Genomic DNA, 18,228 nt, shown 5'->3' on the forward strand with positions numbered 1-18,228 from the left:
AACTATTTGGGAACTAGGTTAACCCATCTAAAGTAGCAGATGGTTCCGTCCAACATGGCAGCCACTCCCTTCCTTCTCCCGTCGGGCCCTGCGGTAAAGGAATAAACTATTTGTGAAGCCGCAGGGAGGTACCAGAAATCATCTCAGTAAACGGAAGTAAGTGAAAATATCATTTACTTAAAAATTGATACTAGAGGAAACTGTAAGTTCAACAAACTATTTTGGTTAGGATGTCTTAGCCTTTCACCAAATATTTCAACTTACGTTACTAAGTTCCCCCTCCACATGTCGGCTTTTAGACTCGTCTACTGACTGGGCAAAAGAATGGGCGATTCCAAAATACAAACGGAATTCCTGGAGAGCCAGAGAAGGCTAAGGCTACTAGAGGGACGACTGCCTGGCGCAATACAAAAAGGAATGAGAGTTGCTTTAATCACTTCCGCCCAAGCTCACCGCGGCGGCTGTAATTCCGCCTTTCCCCATTCTGATGGTCACTGTGGTTCGGCCCGCGCGGGCCTCCGCCCCCAGACGCGCGAGCGTGCCGGCCACGGGGGCGGTGAGGGGGCGGGGCCAGCCGCGGGCGCGTGGAGAGGGGTGTGGCCAGCCACGGGGGCAGGGCGGGAGGGCGTGGCCGGCGTGGCCGGCGTGGCCCGCGCTCCCAGGTACCGCAGTACCTGAGCCGCAGGGGCGCAGCGACTCATGGCTTGGGTTTGCTCCGTCCGGAAGGTATTCTGTGTTTGTATTTTGTTTTTTGCCGAGCATGAGGGCCACCGCTCAGTGTAAGTGCTTTAATCTTTCTAAAAAAGAACGCGGTGGCTGCTGGGGGAGGGGGAATGGGAGTTAGGATTTAATGGGGACAGAGTTTCGGTTTGGGAAGATGGATAGTGGGTGACGGTTGCACAACAGTGTGAATGTACTTAATGCCTCTGGACTCTACAGTGAAAAATGGCTAAAGTTGTAAATGGAATGTTGGGTATATTTTACCACAGTGGAAAGGAAAAAAAGAAAAGAACCAGGGTTCTTAGGTTGCCTACCTCTGGGTTTGAATCCTCCCCGTCTTCCTTTCAGCTTTGTAACTGTGGGCAGGCCCCTTGGCCTCTCTGCTTCAGTTTCCCCACCTGTAAAATGAGGAGTAGCCCGTTTTATGTGCGTGGCCCGTGGACCAGCTTCCCAAAGGCAAACTAATTTTCCTGGCTGTCAAAGTTATCCTCCTAATTTCTAGCTTCATCTGCAGTTTTCATAGATCGTTGGGCTCTGCCAGCCGTTTTCTTCTAGAAGGTGCTATGGGTGACAAATCAATGAATAAGAAGTGGATATTCACAGAAAAGCTTGAAAACAGCTGACTTGAGTCTGGCAGCTACATGTTTCTTAGGGAAGACTTCTCCAGCATGCAGGTGTTGTAAATAGTAGCCACTCATTACTGTTTCCCAGAGAAGGGACTTGTCATATCCTATTCTGCAGGTAAAATTATGAATGTGCTCACGATGCAAAAAAAAATGTATATTTTCAAACTACATCTCACAAGTGTTCTAGCGAGAACACCAAGACCATCAGCAGTTCTTCCACCCTCCAAAGTCTGAGGAGTGCTGTGATTAACGTTCAGAGTATGTCAGGGCCTGAGTGAGAGGCTCTTGTGTGGGGAGGGATACAGTGGTGAGGAAGGAATTATGATTCTTACTGTCTTAGAATTACATACAGTGCGGTGGGAACAACTTTCAGGAATCAAAACATCACAGAAGTGAGGGTAAAAGTACATTTGGGATAGGTTCATAAATCCTTCAACACTCTTTTCAAAAGGGAAGCCAAACCCTGCTCCCCGTAAGAGGGGGTGCACTTGATCACTCATTTCTAACGAACAGGATGTGGCAGAAGTGATGCTATGTGACTTCCAAGTGTAGGTCCAAAAAACAGTAAGCTTCCACCTGGCTCTCTCTCTCGGATCACTGGCTCTGAAAGAAGCTAGCCACCATGTCCTGAGGACGCTCAAGCCTGTGGTGGGACCCCCTGTGTGGAGGAACTGAGGTCCCTGGCCAACATCAGCACCAAGTTGCCAGACACCTGAAATGGAAACAGGTCCTCCAGTCCCAGTCTTTAGGTGGCTATAGCCCCGGCCCATGTCTTGAGAGAGGCCTCAGGAGAAACCAAACCTGCCAACACCTTGATCTTGGACTTCTGGCCTCCAGAACTGTGAGAAATAAATGTGTGTTGCTTTAAGCCTCCCAGTCTGTGGTATTTTGTTACGGCAGCTGGAGCTGACTAATACATTAAGGAAATATGTGGAATACATAGAAAAAGGCCTAGAAGGATACACATTAAACTGAAAAGAGTTTGATGAAAATAAGTAGTATTGGTGGTGTTGGTCAGAGAAAAATGTTGACTGTGAAATCTAGGTGGTAGGTTTATAACTGTTCACTGGAAAATTCTTATTAGCATTTTTGTATGTTGGCAAATTTTTATGATACGTTGTTTGGGGTGGGGAGGACTTCAAGAGGCCCCCTACTGGAACAGTTTGAGCCTCATAAGGAATAAAAAGTTGTATATGATTGACGTGTTTAAATTCATTTCTTCATAATGCTATTTTTGGAAATCCTGTTGATCACAGGTGAATATTGCTGGGGCATTGTCTCATTCTGAAGATAGATAAAAGACTCAAGCAAAACAATTAATCTTGCCTTTCTTATTTTACCCTTACATTTCAAGGTAGCCAAATAGTTGATGAGGGAAAGCACTTATTTATAAAAAGAATTCTAGCCAATACATGCAGAAGGGTCAGTAAAATTAGAGAAGCAACATTTTGCAAACCTTATGAAATAAGCTTCTAAGCAATGATGCTGAAATCATTGGTGAGAGGTTGGTAGGGAACAGTGTAATGGAGGGACAAGGATGACAGCATCTGAATTTAAGGCTATAATTTTCCCTCTAAGCACTACTCTAGTTACATCCCACAAATTATAATATGTTGTGTTTTCTGTTGAAAATGTTTTCAATTTCCATTATGATTTCTTCTCAGACCTATAGTTTATTTGGAATGTGGTCTTAATTTACAAATATTTGAGGATTTTCCAGATATGTTTCCAAAATTAGTTTCAGGTTTAATTATGTTGTGAGCAGAGAACATACTTTGCTTTTTTGTGTGTGTTTTTGGGTTTTTTTTGGCCACACCGCTCATAGGATCTTAGTTCCCCAACTAGGGATAGAACCTGGGCCCTTTGCAGTGAGAGTGCAGAGTCCTAACCACTGGATCACCAGGAAATACCCCAGAGAACATACTTTGTATGATTTCTGTGCTTTTTAAAATTTATTGAGATTTGTTGCCGAGAATATGGACTCCCTTGGTGCATGTTCCTTGAACTGCTGCTGTGGGTGAAGTGTTCAGGAAATGTCAGTGAGGTCCAGTGGGTTGATGGCATTGCTCTAATCTTCTAAAACCTTTCTGATTTTCTGTTCCTGTGTTCTATCAATTGCTGAGAGAGAAATGTTGGAAACTTCCAGCTCTAATGATGGATTTGACAATTTCTCCTTTCCGTTTTATCACATCTTTCATGTACTTTGAAGTTCTGTATTAGGTACATGTACATTTAGCGTTGCTTTGTCTTTTTGATGAATTGGCCCCGTTGCCATTTTAAATATTTCTTTTTATTCCTGATAATATCCCTGGCTCTGAAGTCTACTTTGTCTGATACTAATTTGGCTAACTTCCGGATTTCTTTTGATTAGTGTGTGCATGGCATTGTGCCCCCTAAAAGGGGGGAAATCAATAGAGAAAATCAATGAAAATGAAATCTGGTTCTTTAATAAGATCAATAAAATTGATAAACCTCTAGCCTTGATAGCCAAGAAAAAAAAAGAGAGAAGACACAAACTACTTATAACAGAAATGAAGTAAGGGTCATCAGTACTGATCCTATAGATATTAAAAGGATAACAAAGGAATATTATGAACAGCTCTATGCCCACAAATTTGATAACTAAGATGAATTGGATCAATTGTTCAAAAACACTAACAAAAGACACACAAGGAGAAATAGATAATCTGAATAGGCCTATATCTATTGAAGTAACTGAATCACTAATTAGTTATCTTTCAAAAGAGAAAGCACCAGGCACTGATGGTTTCACTGGTGAATTCTATCAAACAGTTAAGAAAGAAATGATGCTGGGGACTTCCCCGGTGGCGCAGTGGTTAAGAATCTGCCCGCCAATGCAGGGGACATGGATTCGAGCCCTGGACCGGGAAGATCCTACATGCCGTGGAGCAACTAAGCCTGTGTGCCACAACTACTGAGTCTGCTCTCTGGAGCCCACAAGCCACAACTGCTGAACCCGCATGCCACAACTACTAAGCTAGTGCACCTAGAGCCTGTGCTCCACTACAAGAGATGCCACCACAATGAGAAGCCCACTCACTGCAATAAAGAGTAGCCCCCGCTCGCCGCAACTAGAGAAAGCCTGCACGCAGCAACGAAAACCCAATGTAGCCAAAAATAAATAAATAAAAATTGTAGGAAAAAAAATGATGCTGTTTTGCTACAATCTCTTCCAGAAAATAGAAGCAGAGGGAACACTGCCTAACTCATTTTATGAGGCCAGCATTTCCCTAATACAAAAAACTGGTAAACATATTATGAGAAAGAAGAACTACAGATCGATATCTCATGAATATAGATGCAAAAATCCTCAACAAAATATGAGCAAATTGAATCCAGTAATGCATAAAAGGATTATCTAACATAACCAAGTAGGATTTATTCGTATGCAGCCTGCTTCAACATTTGAAAATCAATTACTGAAATCCACAACATCAGCTGACTAAAGAAGAAAAATCATATATCAATAGATGCAGAAAAAGCAAATGAAGAAATCCAATTTTTTTTTTTTTTTAATTTTTGGCTGTGTTGGGTCTTTGTTGCTGTGCGCGGGCTTTCTCTAGTTGTTGTGAGTGGGGGCTACTCTCCATTGCGGTGCGAGGGCTTCTCCTTTTTATTTAAGATTTTTATTTATTTAATAATTTGTTTATTTGGCTGCACTGGGTCTTCATTGCTGCGTGCGGGCTTTATCTATTTGCGGCGAGTGTGGGCTACTCTTTATTGCAGTGTGCGGGCTTCTCATTGCAGTGGCTTCTCTTGTTGTGGAGCATGGGCTCTAGGCGCACGGGCTTCAGTAGTTGTGGCATGTGGGCTCAGTAGTTGTGGCTCGTGGGCTCTAGAGCGCAGGCTCAGTAGCTGTGGCGCACAGGCTTAGTTGCTCTGCAGCATGTAGGATCTTCCCGGACCAGGGCTCGAACCCGTGTCCCCTGCATTGGCAGGCGGATTCTTAACCACTGCACCACCAGGGAAGTCCAACGAGGGCTTCTCCTTGTGGTGGCTTCTGTTGTTGTGGAGCACGGGCTCTAGGCGTGCGAGCTTCAGTTGTTGCAGCATGTGGGCTCGGTAGTTGTGGCTCACAGGCTTAGTTGCTCCGTGGCATGTGTGATCTTCCCAGACCAGGGATTGAACCTGTGTCTCCTGCATTGGCAGGCGTATTCTCAACCACTGCACCACCAGGGAAGTCCTCCAATATGTTTTAATTAAAAAACAAAACAAAACTGGGAATTCCCTGGCAGTCCAGTGGTTACAGCTCTGCACTTTCACTGCGGGGGACGCAGGTTCAATCCCTGGTCTGGGAACTAAGATCCCACAATCTGCGCAGAGTGGCCAAGAAAAACAAAAAAACAAACCCCAACAACTTCCCACAGGAAAACTTCCTCGACTTGATAAAGAGCATCTACAAAACACCTGCAGCTAACATCACACTTCATGGGGGGAAACTAGGTGCTTTCCACCTAAATCATGAACAAGGAAGGATGCCCATTCTAACCACTCCTGATCAACATTGTACTGGAAGTCCTAGCTAATAATGAGGCAAGAAAAGGAGATAAAAGCTATACAGGCTGGGAAGGAAGAAATAAAATTGTTGCACATGACATGATTGTCTATGAAGAAAGTCCCCAAAGAATCAACAGCAACAACAACAACAAAAACTCCTGGAACTAGTAAGTAATTATAGCAGGGTTGCAGGATACAATTTTTATATATAAAAGTCCTTTGACTCCCTATATACCAACAGTGAACGTTGGAATTTGAAATTAAAAGCGCAATAGAGATAAAGGAGAGAGAGAGGGAGAGGGAGAGGGAAATACTTAGGTATAAATGTAACAAAATACAGGATCTATATGAGGAAAACTGCAAAACGGATGGAAAAAAGATCTAAACAAATGAAGATATTTCATCTTTATGGATAGATATTTCATGTTTCTAAATAATGTTAAGATGTCAGTTCTTCCCACAAAGATCTTAAGATTCAGGTCAATCCCAATCAAAATGCCAGCAAATCATTTTGTAGATATCAACAAGTTTTTAATGAATTTTATATGGACAGAAAAGACATGTAATAGCCAGCACAGTACTGAAGAACGATGCCAGAGGATGACACTGCCTGACTTTAAGACTTACTGTACAGCTATTGGGGTTTCCCTGGTGGCACAGTGGTTGAGAATCTGCCTGCCAGTGCAGGGGACATGGGTTCGATCCCTGGTCCGGGAAGATCCCACATGCCGTGGGGCAACTAAGCCCGTGTGCCACAACTACTGAGCCCATGTGCCACAACTACTGAGCCCACGTGCCACAACTACTGAAGCCCACGCGCCTAGAGCCTGTGCTCCATAATGAGAGAAGCCACCACAATAAGAAGCCTGTGCACTGCAATGAAGAGTAGCCCCCGCTCGCCGCAACTAGAGAAAGCCCTCGCACAGCAGCGAAGACCCAACGCAGCCAAAAATAAATAAATAAATAAATTTATATTAAAAAAGACTCTACAGCTGTAGTAATCAAGACAGTGAGATATTGATGAAAGAACAGACAAAATAGGTTAAGGGAACAGGATAGAGAGCCCAGAAATTGATCCACAGAAATACATTCCACTGATCTTTGACCAAAGAGCAAAGGAAATTCAGTGAGGAAAGGATAGACTTTTCAACAAATGATGTTGGAACAATTGGGCATCCACGTGCAGTAAAAATGAAAACAAAAAGTCGAGACATTGTCCTTCAATTTAAACAAAAATTGACTCAAAATGGATCATGGACCTAAATGTAAAACAAAAAACTAAGAGGTAACATAGGAGGAAATCTAGGTGATCTCATGTTTGACAATAAGATTTTTGTTGTTTGTTTTGTTTTATTTTGAGGTATAGTTGATTTACAATATTATATTAGTTTCAGCTGTACAACATAGTGATTCACAACTTTTAAAGAGGATACTTCATTTATAGTTATTATAAAATATTGGCTATATTCCCTGTTTTGTACAATATATCCTTGTAGCTTATTTATTTATACATAGTAGTTTGAATCTCTTAATCCCCTACCCCTGTCTTGCCCCTTCCTTCTTCCCTCTCCCCACTGGTAACCACTAGTTTGTTCTCTATATCTGTGAGTCGGCTTCCATTTTGTGATATTCATTCCTTTGTTTTATTTTTTTAGATTCCACGTATAAGTGATAACATCTAGTATTTGTCTTTCTCTGTCTGACTTATTGGCAATGAGTTTTTAAGTGCAACACCAAAAGCACGATGTTTGAAAAAACATTGGTAAGTTGGACCTAAAATTTAAAACTCCAGGACTTCCCTGGTGGCGCAGTGCTTAAGAATCCGCTTGCCGATGCAGGGAACACGGGTTCGAGCTCTGGTTTGGGAAGATCCCACACGCCGCGGAGCAACTAACCCCGTGCGCCACAACTACTGAGCCTGCGCTCTAGAGCCTGTGAGCCACAACTACCGAAGCCCACACGCCTAGAGCCCGTGCTCCGCAACAAGAGAAGCCACCGCAATGAGAAGCCCACGCACTGCAACGAAGAGTAGCCCCCGCTCACCGCAACTAGAGGAAGCCCGCGCGCAGCAACAAAGACCCAACGCAGCCGAAAGTAAATAAATAAATTTATTTTTTAAAAAAAAACAAAAAACGGAAGTCATATGAGGTCGCTTTTCCACTCAAAAGCGTTGAATGGCTTCCCATCACTGAAAATGATAGCCAGAAAACTCACAGTGGCCTGCAATGCCCTCCAGTGCCCTGCATGCCCGCTGCCCTCCCCTCCTACAGGGCTCCCATTGGTCCCCGGACTCAGCTGTCCTGGCTTCCCAAGGACATTCTCACCTGCAGGCTTTTGCACCAGACTGGATCGCTCCTCCCGCCGAGGTACCCATGGATCAGCTCTCATTATTTCTAGGACTTTGTTCACACCCTCGGCTCAGCAAGTCTTTCCCTGACCACTCTACAGAATGGCACATATGCCACACCCATACCCACAGATCATGAGTCCTGCTTGGCGCCCACCACCATTAACATACTATTTCACATATTTGTTTTGTTTTTATTATTTCTCTCTCTTCTCTCCTATCCTCCTTCCCCCTCCCCGACTCCCCAATAGAATGTCTATTTTTCCTTTCAATTCTATCAGGTTTTGCTTCATGTATTTTGAAAATCTGTTGTTAAGTGCTTACACATTTAGGATTTTTATGTCTTTTTCGTGCATAGTGATATATATGTGGTCATACAAACTGTTTTGCTATATGTAATGTGTCATTTTTTGGTGTATTTACCCTCTTACAATGATGTGATGTTCTCCTTTATCCCCAGTAATCTTCCTTGTTCTGAAGTCTAATTTGTCTGAAGTTAATATGGCCACACCAGCTTTCTTTTGATGAGTGTTTGCATGGTATATATTTTTTCCACCTTTTTACTTCTAATCTACCTATGTCTTTATACTTAGAGTGAGTTTTTTTCAGACAGAATATGGTTGGGTCTTTTGTTTTGTTGTTGTCTGTTTTTTATCCAGTGTAATGAACTTTGTCTTTTAATTGATATTGTTGGACAATTTACATTTAATGTAATTTTTGACATGGTTGGGTTAAGTCCATGATTTTGTTATTTTCTGTTTGTCCCTCTGTTTTCCGTTCCTCCCTTCCCCCTCTCCTGCCTCCTTTGGGTTATTCAAATATTTTTTAGAATTCCATTTTAATTCATCGGTTGGCTTTTTGGTTCCATCTCTATGTATTATTTTCTGTGTGTGATTGCTCTAGAGATTATAATATACATTACTAACATTTTACAGTCTACTTAAAGTTAATATTTTACCACTTCATGTAAAATGTAGAAGCCTTACAACTACTTAGGTACCTTTATCTTCCCATTTATGTTGTATTATTGCATATATTACATCTACATACATTGAAAATCCCACTAGACAATGTGATAACTTTTGCTTCCAACAACCATACTTATTTTAAAGAACTTAAGAGGAGAAAAATAGTCTCCCTATATATTTACTGTTTCTGTTGTTCTTTCTTCATTCCTGAATATCCACGCTTCTTTTTTTTTTTTTTTTAATTAATTAATTTTTGGCTGCGTTGGGTCTTCCTTGCTGCGCGCGGGCTTTCTCTAGTTGCAGAGAGCAGAGGCTACTCTTTGTTGCGGTGCACGGGCTTCTCATTGCGGTGGCTTCTCTCGTTGTGGAGCACAGGCTCTAGGCATGCCAGCTTCAGTAGTTGCGGTGTGTGGGCTCAGTAGTTGTGGCTCTTGAGCTCTAGAGCGCAGGCTCAGTAGTTGTGGCCCATGGGCTTAGCTGCTCTGCAGCATGTGGGATCTTCCTGGACCAGGGCTCAAACCCATGTCCCCTGCATTGGCAGGCGGATTCTTAACCACTGTGCCACCAGGGAAGTCCTATCCATGCATCTTTCTGGTATAATTTCCCTTCAGTTCAAAGAATTTCCTTTACCTTCTCTTTTAGAGCAAGTCTGCTATTGATGAATTTTCTTTGTTTTCCTTCTGCAATGTCTTTATTTTATCTTCATTCCTGAAATATGGTTTCTTGCATGTAGAATTCTGGGTTGACAGTTCTTTTTTTTTCCTCCTTCAGCACTGTCAAAATGTTTTCCCACTGCTTCTGGCCTCTTTAATTTCTGATGAGAAATCTGTGATCATTCCAAGTGTTTTTGCATGTAATATATCATTTTTCTCTAGCTGCTGTCAAAATGTTTTCTTTATCTTCAGTTTTCAGCACTTTGAGTTTGATGTGTAGAGGTTTGTGGTTTTGTTCTGTTTTGTTTAATTTTTATGTTATCCAGTTTGGTGTTCACTGAGCTTCGTGGGAAGTTTTCAACCACTATTTCTTCAAGTATTTTTTTTTTTTCCTGCACCAATCTTTTTCTCATCTCTGGGACTCCTATGACACAATGCTCAAACTGTCCATATTGTCTTTTTCTTTTTCTTTTTTTGGCCATGCCACTCAGCTTGCAGGATCTTAGTTCCCCGACCAGGGATGGAACCTGTGCCCCCTGCAGTGGAAGTGCAGAGTCCTAACCACTGGACCGCCAGGGAAGTCCATATTGTTTTTTTTCAACTTTTATTCTCTCTGTTCATTATTTCTATTGATCTGTCTTCAAGTTCCCTTATTTTTTTCTTTCTGTCATCTCCGTCTGGTATTAGGCCCTCCAGAGAATTGTTAATTTTAGGCCATGTATTTTTTTTTAATTGTTAATTTTCCATTTGGTCCTTTTAAATTATTTGTTTCTCTGCTGAGAACTTCTACCTTTCCATTCATTTCAAGTACATTTACCTTTGCATCATGGAGCTTAACTTTAAACAGCTGCTTTAAAGTCTTTGTCTGACAATCCCAGCGTCTGCATTACCCCCGGGTTGGCATCTGCTGATTGTTTTTTCTCTTGAGAATTGGTCAATTTTCCTGACTCTTTATATGTGGAGTAATCTTAGATTGTATCCTGGACATCTTGAATACTGTGTTGTTTAGGGTCTGAGTCCTGTTAGAATCCTCTGGAACATACTGACTTTTGGGCTGTTTTAGTGGCAGCTGCCCTGGAACAGCTCAGACTGCAAGTTCTGCTTTGCCTCTGTGGGTGGTGGTTCCAGTGTCCGGCTTTGCTGTGTTGATTTGGGTCTGGGATGTGTGTGCACAGAGGAGACGTGAGCCCAGGCTCTGGTACGGACTCATTTCCAGAATCAGGCATCCCTTCTCCAGCCCTCTCCTTTCCAGGATTCTCCCCACAGCCTCTGACTCACAGGGGCCCCTCTTCTGGTGCTCTGGCCAGAAAGATGGGGTTCCTCGGAGCTTTAGCGGCCCACCTGCCACTGCACAGTTCTGTGACGAGGGCTGCCCTTGGGGCACAGCCAGGGGACGAAAAAGGAGAGAAAAAATGGGTATTTCCCCCCATGCACACTCTTTAGACCTCAGACATACCTTTCCCCAGGCCCTCTGCCCAGAAAGACAGTTTCCGTGGGAGTTTTAGACTCCAGGGTGCCACTGCAAAATGGGGCCGGAAAGCAGGACGCTTTCTTAGGATAAAGAATGAAGAACAAGGAGGAGAAAAAGAGAAAATATCTGATCTGAATGGGGCCAAATAGTCAACCTTGTTTGGGTGAGAAGGAATATGGAAGTAAGTGTAGAGACGGGGGTTGGCTTGGCGTGGGGGGTTTGGCGGATGCATATCCTGAACTTCTGGTCAAGCAGAGCATTTACGGGGACTACTTACCTACGCTTGGTTTACTGACATGGCACCCTTGGCAGGAGCAGCTCCAACTTGAGCCTAGAAAGTTATTTCAACACATCAAAAACCTATTTACAAACTTAAAATCATTTTGGGAATTCCCTGGCGGTCCAGTGGTTAGGACTTGGCACTTTCATTCCTGTGGGCCTGGGTTCAATCCCTGGTTGGGGAGCTAAGATCGAGACATGGCCAAAAAAAAAAAGAAACAAAACAACTTAAGATCATTTTAAGGCCAAATTTAGAGTTCCCATTGAAATCATGAATTTGATGGCTACTGATGTTTCAATTACATTAACATGACTATTAAACTAACTATTAAAAAGGAAGATATTCTGCCACATTCCCTTCCCTCTTTGGGAAGCCTGGGACTTGAGTGAGCGGGAGAGACCTGAGCTGGGTCTAAACTGCCTCCGTTGCTAGATAACCTTGGGCAATTTATTTGTCATCTCTAAGCCTCAGTTTCCTTATCTCTGACATGGGAATAACAATAGTAATATTTACCTCATAGGCTTGGGAGAGGTCCAATAAGATCAGGTGGATGAATTATGCCTTTATTTTCCTGTAGGCTTATCTTAAAAGAATGAGAAGTATTTTCAAGAGGGCCAACCTGCAGGGTGGAGGTTGCTCCTGGTTTTTGTTTATTTATTTTTATTATTTTTTTTTGAATTTTTGAATTTTATTTTATTTATTTTTTTATACAGCAGGTTCTTATTAGTCATCCATTTTATACCCATCAGTGTATACATATCAATCCCAATCTCCCAATTCATCACACCACACCACCCCCGCCGCTGCTTTCCCCCCTTGGTGTGCATACGTTTGTTCTCTACATCTGTGTCTCAATTTCTGCCCTGCAAACTGGTTCATCTGTACCATTTTTCTAGGTTCCACATATATGCGTTAATATGTGATATTTGTTTTTCTTTTTCTGACTTACTTCACTCTGTATGACAGTCTCTAGATTCATCCATGTCTCCACAAATGACCCAATTTCGTTCCTTTTTATGGCTGAGTAATACTCCATTGTATATATGTACCACATCTTCTTTATCCATTCGTCTCTCGATGGGCATTTAGGTTGTTTTCATGACCTGGCTATTGTAAATAGTGCTGCAGTGAACAATGGGGTGCATGTGTCTTTTTGAATTACGGTTTTCTCTGGGTGTATGCCCAGTAGTGGGATTTCTGGGTCATATGGTAATTCTATTTTTAGTTTTTTAAGGAACCTCCATACTGTTCTCCATAGCGGCTGTATCAATTTACATTCCCACCAACAGTGCAGGAGGGTTCCCTTTTCTCCACACCCTCTCCAGCATTTGTTGTTTGTAGATTTTCTGATGATGCCTATTCTAACTGGTGTGAGGTGATACCTCACTCTAGTTTTGATTTGCATTTCTCTAATAATTAGTGATGTTGAGAAGCTTTTCATGTGCTTCTTGGCCATCAGTATATCCTCTTTGGAGAAATGTCTATTTAGGTCTACTGCCCATTTTTTGATTCGGTTGTTTGTTTTTTTAATACTGAGCTGCATGGGCTGTTTATGTATTTTGGAGATTAACCCTTTGTCTGTTGATTCGTTTGCAAATATTTTTTCCCATTCTGAGGGTTGTCTTTTTGTCTTGTTTGTAGTTTCCTTTGCTTTGCAAAAGCTTTTAAGTTTCATTAGGTCCCATTTGTTTATTTTTGTTTTTATTTCCATTACTCTAGGAGGTGGATCAAAAAAGATCTTGCTGTGATTTATGTCAAAGAGCGTTCTTCCTATGTTTTCCTCTAAGAGTTTTATAGTGTCCAGTCTTACATTTAGGTCTCTAATCCATTTTGAGTTTATTTTTGTGTATGGTGTTAGGGAGTGTTCTAATTTCATTCTTTTACATGTAGCTGTCCAGTTTTCCCAGCACCACTTATTGAAGAGACTGTCTTTTCTCCATTGTATATCCTTGCCTCCTTTGTCATAGTTGACCATAGGTGCGCGGTTTTATCTCTGGGCTTTCTGTCCTGTTCCATTCATCTATGTTTCTGTTTTTGTGCCAGTACCATATTTGTCATTTTTCCCTTGCTGCTTTCCATAATTTTTCTTTGTCTTTAATTTTTGCCAATTTGATTACTATGTGTCTCGGCATGTTTCTCCTTGGGTTTATCCTGTGTGGGACTCTCTGCACTTCCTGGACTTGGGTGGCTATTTCCTTTCCCATGTTAGGGAAGTTTTCGACTTTAATCTCTTCAAATATTTTCTCGGGTCCTTTCTCTCTCTCTTCTCCTTCTGGGACCCCTGTAACGCGAATGTTGTTACGTTTAATGTTGTCCCAGAGGTCTCTTAGGCTGTCTTCATTTCTTTTCATTCTTTTTTCTTTATTCTGTTCTGCAGCAGTGAATTCCACCATTCTGTCTTCCAGGTCACTTATCCGTTCTTCTGCCTCAGTTATTCTGCTATTGATTCCTTCTAGTGTATTTTTCATTTCAGTTATTGTGTTGTTCATCTCTGTTTGTTTGTTCTTTAATTCTTCTAGGTCTTTGTTAAACATTTCTTGCATCTTCTCGATCTTTGCCTCCATTCTTATTCCGAGGTCCTGGATCATCTTCACTATCATTATTCTGAATTCTTTTTCTGGAAGGTTGCCTATCTCTACTTCAGTTAGTGTTTTTCTGGGGTTTTATCTTGTTCCTTCATCTGGTACGTAGCCCTCTGCCTTTTCATCTTGTCTGTCTTTCTGTGAATGTGGTTTTTGCTCCACAGGCTGCAGGATTGTAGTTCTTCTTGCTTCTGCTGTCTGCCCTCTCGCTCCTGGTTTTTAGAAGGAGGCTCAAACCTGGGAGTGCCCAGTCCCTGAGCCTGGAGGGCAGTGGATGAGGCGGCAGAGACCGAGGGTGGCCCTTGGAGGTCTCAGGGCGGCAGGCTCTCCAGCGGGGCGGCTCCTGGCTGTTGGGCAGCTTTGTCGGGCCTAGCAGCCTGCTGGGCTGGAGCGGACTGACTGGTAATGGTGTGAGCAGAGGCCCAGCCTCCCCACCTCACCTCCCAGCCAGGGGCCAGCCTGGGTGGGTTTGTCAGCGCTGTGGCCCGAACTTAACAGCCGGAAGGACCGCCCTTGAAAAAACAAACAGCCCCCAAAATGTAAAATTGAATTTCATCTTAGCAAGGTGAGTGGAGGCTTGTTTTCAGTTTTATCGTGATTTAGAAAAAGGAAGAAACAAGACATTTGCACATAGTGAGTGCCCAGGAAATGGCATTCGTTATTAGCTCTGATGGCCTGATTTCGCCTACACTTTTCCAGCCAGCCTGCTCTCATGTGGTTGTGGGGTTTGGGTGAGAGGCACGCCTGCTCCTGGCCGTGGCTGTGGAAGGCTGACCCGAGGAAATCGGAGGAACACAGACAGGGAGGTACTGGGGAAAACGCAGAACGGCACCCATTGTAGCTTATTCTCGTCAGCCGTCCGTGTGGGAAATAATGCCGTGTTCCTCTAACATGAGGTGGAAAGGAGACAAATAAAAAAGGCAGGCGAGTCAGGGAGAGGTCTTCCTGTTGGTCTTCTGTGGACGGCAGCCCCACTGCTGTGTTTGAAGTGCTGCGAGGTGGCGAACCCAGGTTATGAGGACATGCTGTGTGCTGGGGTCCGAACCCCGTATCTGCAAACAACTTGCAGGAGCTTTGACAGATACACAGTTGCATCCAGGAAACCGTGGCCCCAGTCGGTCAGGACTCAGAGCATTTCATGATCCCAAAGTTTCCTCACGCCCCTTTGCAGGTCAGCCTCTCCTCTTTCCTCAACCCAGGCACCACAGATTTGGGGGAGGAGGAATCTAAATGGTGGGAAAAGAAAAGAAACAAAAACAAAGCAAGTGATTTAGGAGGGAAAACTGCGAAACAGCAGGGTACCGTCCAAGTTTCTGTTTGCAAAATTGCGCTGTGTCTGTATACATTTTGGAGAGAAGCTGGGTTTTTAGAACAGATTTGCATTTTCTTTGTGATTTTTCTATCGAGTTAGAAGGAACAGAACCTCAGCGGACAGAATCTTAGATGGCTGCCAGCCCCATGGTTCTCAAACCGTGGTCCTCAGGGTGTTAGAATTCCACAGGCGGCCTGACTTTGGGGGATTCCATACACGTATGATTCTAATTGTTAAAACATTTTGAAACTGTGTAGAAATGGCAATAAATTTTATGTTTCTCATGCCCTTGTCTTTCTTCATAGATTTGTAATTTTACTATATATATAGAAAATATTTTATCTCTATATAGTATTTTATATAGTATTTATTATATAAATAAGAAAATTATCATATAAATAATATATTTTGTATGTCTATTATAGTATTTGTAGTATTAAAGGTATGGTTATAAAATATATATAGATAAAATACTATATATAGATAAATATATAGTTAAATATATAGTAAAATATACAGAAAATATAGATAAAACACTATATATAGTGAATGCATATTTTGTTATACAAAATTTATATATATAAATTATAATATACATATTATATATGGAATGAAATACTATATATAGTAAAACTATAAATCTATAAAGAAAAACAAAGTCATGGTAAACATATGTATTTAGTATACATCTATAATATAAAGACACACATTAGTATATACACAGTAATCTATATGTTGCCAGACAACATAATGCATGTTTGTCAATCTTATTTGTATGTGTGATTCTGGAATTTGCACTTTTTTCCCATTATGTTTATAAGATTAATTCATTTTCATGTACAAAGCTACAGGTGATCTATTTTCCCTGCTGAACAGCATTCCATTGTAGACTCCATTCTAGTTTCTTTATCCTTTAATGGTCAGTGGAAATGTGCGTTGTTTCATGTTTTTGCTATTGCAAACAACGCTGCTAAGAGCATTCTTACACATGTGCAAGAGTTTATCTGAAGCCTGAGTAACACACCTAGGGCTGGAACGGATGGTTCCAGGGTAGGGGCCTCTTCAACTTAACAAGATGATGTGAAATTTTTTCCAATGATAGGTGTGTAGCCAGGTCAGCTTTTTTCTGTGGAGACCCCAGAAGAAAGTTTCCACCATCGCTGTGTGTAAATTTGAAATTCTTATAGTGATAGCGTTGTTAAGAGGCTGTAGCTCAGTACTGGACATTTAAAAGAGTTTAGAGCCCTGTAGCTGACCAGGACGAGTTACAGCAGCTAGGCTACTAACCCGGTGAGTGACTGGGATGGATGGATCTTTATGCTTCTGTGGCCACAGTTTACTCACCTGTAAAATGGGAAAGAAATACCTACTTCAAAGGAACTTGGGGATTAGAGAGACATGACAGCTAATTCCAGTGCCTGATCTTGGCTGGGTCCTGTACTGGAGGGGAACATGCTTTGAAGGACATTATTGAGTCAGTTGGTGAAACTGACAACATTGGAATATGAACAGTAGATTAGATCAGATATATTATCAGGGTTAAATTTGCTGAAGCTGATAGCTGTACTGGATGATATAAAAGAACATCCCTGGGACTTCCCTGGTGGTCCAGTGGTTAAGACTCTGAGCTTCCAATGCAGGGGGCCCGCGTTTGATCCCTAGTTCTAGTCAGGGAACTAGATCCCGCATTCCTCAGCTAAGATCCCGCATGCCATAACTAAAGATCGTGCATGCCGCAACTAAGATCTGGAGCAGCTAAATAAATAAATAAATCATCCTACATCCAGAAGTATTTCGAGGTAAAAGGCTGGGATGCTTGCAACTTACTCTCAAATGTATAAATAAGGATTGCAAGTGATGAAGCATGTCAGGTAAAATGTGAACGCCAGTGAACAGAAGAGATGGGAAAACCTCCTAAACTCGGGGAAGACTGGGAACGAGCACAGCAATTTTTTTCTAGGAGCTCTAGGGCTTGACACAGCATTTGGAGATGTCTGCTGAAAGAACAAATGATTGAATAAATGAATGAATGAATAAGTTAATAAATAAAGGCTGTGATATCTTGGCTGGGCATAGATGTAGAGAACTCCTTGTGTTAACATTGACCTTTTCGTGAAGTTTGATTTTGAGTGATGGCCTGTCTCACTCCCAGAACAGAGTAGATCCCAGCACACTGTCCAATAAAAATACAATGTGAGCCATATATGTATTATAATTTTAAAACTGTCTAGTGACCACCTTAGAAGCATAAAAAGAATAGGTAAAGTCAATTTTAATACTGTATTTCATTTAGCCCAACGTGTTCAGATAGTATTACTTTAACATATAACTAATATTAAAATCATTGAGGTATTTTTACATTCTTTTTTTTCATTTGAAGTCCTGGCAGTCCAACACGTACCTTACTTACTGCACTTCTCAATTCAATCACTAAATTTTCATCAAAATAGTTGATCTGTATTTTGATTTCATAAAATTTACAGTTGAAAAGGTAGATTTATATACCCAAATTGTTCCAAACATACTTGAAAGTTTTCCAATAGCTGAATGAGTATGGCTTTTAAATTTAAATTAATTTAAAGGAAATAAAATGAAAACTTCAGTTCCCCAGTTATACTAGCTACCTATCAGGTGCCCAACGGCCCCCTGTGGCTGGTGTGTGCTGTGCTGGTTGGCGAGGGGGTACATGCTCCCTAAATAGGATGGATGGATGGATGGATGGATGGATGGATGAGTGGAGCTAGGCTGGTT

General features: G+C 41.9%; 1 long non-coding RNA gene across 1 annotated transcript; it reads left to right on the plus strand.

Moving 5' to 3' along the window:
- The first annotated feature begins 17 nt into the window (after nt 1-17).
- Nucleotides 18-15,761, plus strand: LOC309613737. The gene is made up of 2 exons (XR_014235863.1): nt 18-779; nt 7,520-15,761. It is a non-coding gene; the product is annotated as an uncharacterized lncRNA (long non-coding RNA).
- The last annotated feature ends 2,467 nt before the right edge of the window (nt 15,762-18,228 follow it).

This window comes from Balaenoptera borealis (genome assembly GCF_965194805.1).
Source record: "Balaenoptera borealis genome assembly, chromosome: 16".
Classification (NCBI taxonomy): domain Eukaryota; kingdom Metazoa; phylum Chordata; class Mammalia; order Artiodactyla; family Balaenopteridae; genus Balaenoptera; species Balaenoptera borealis.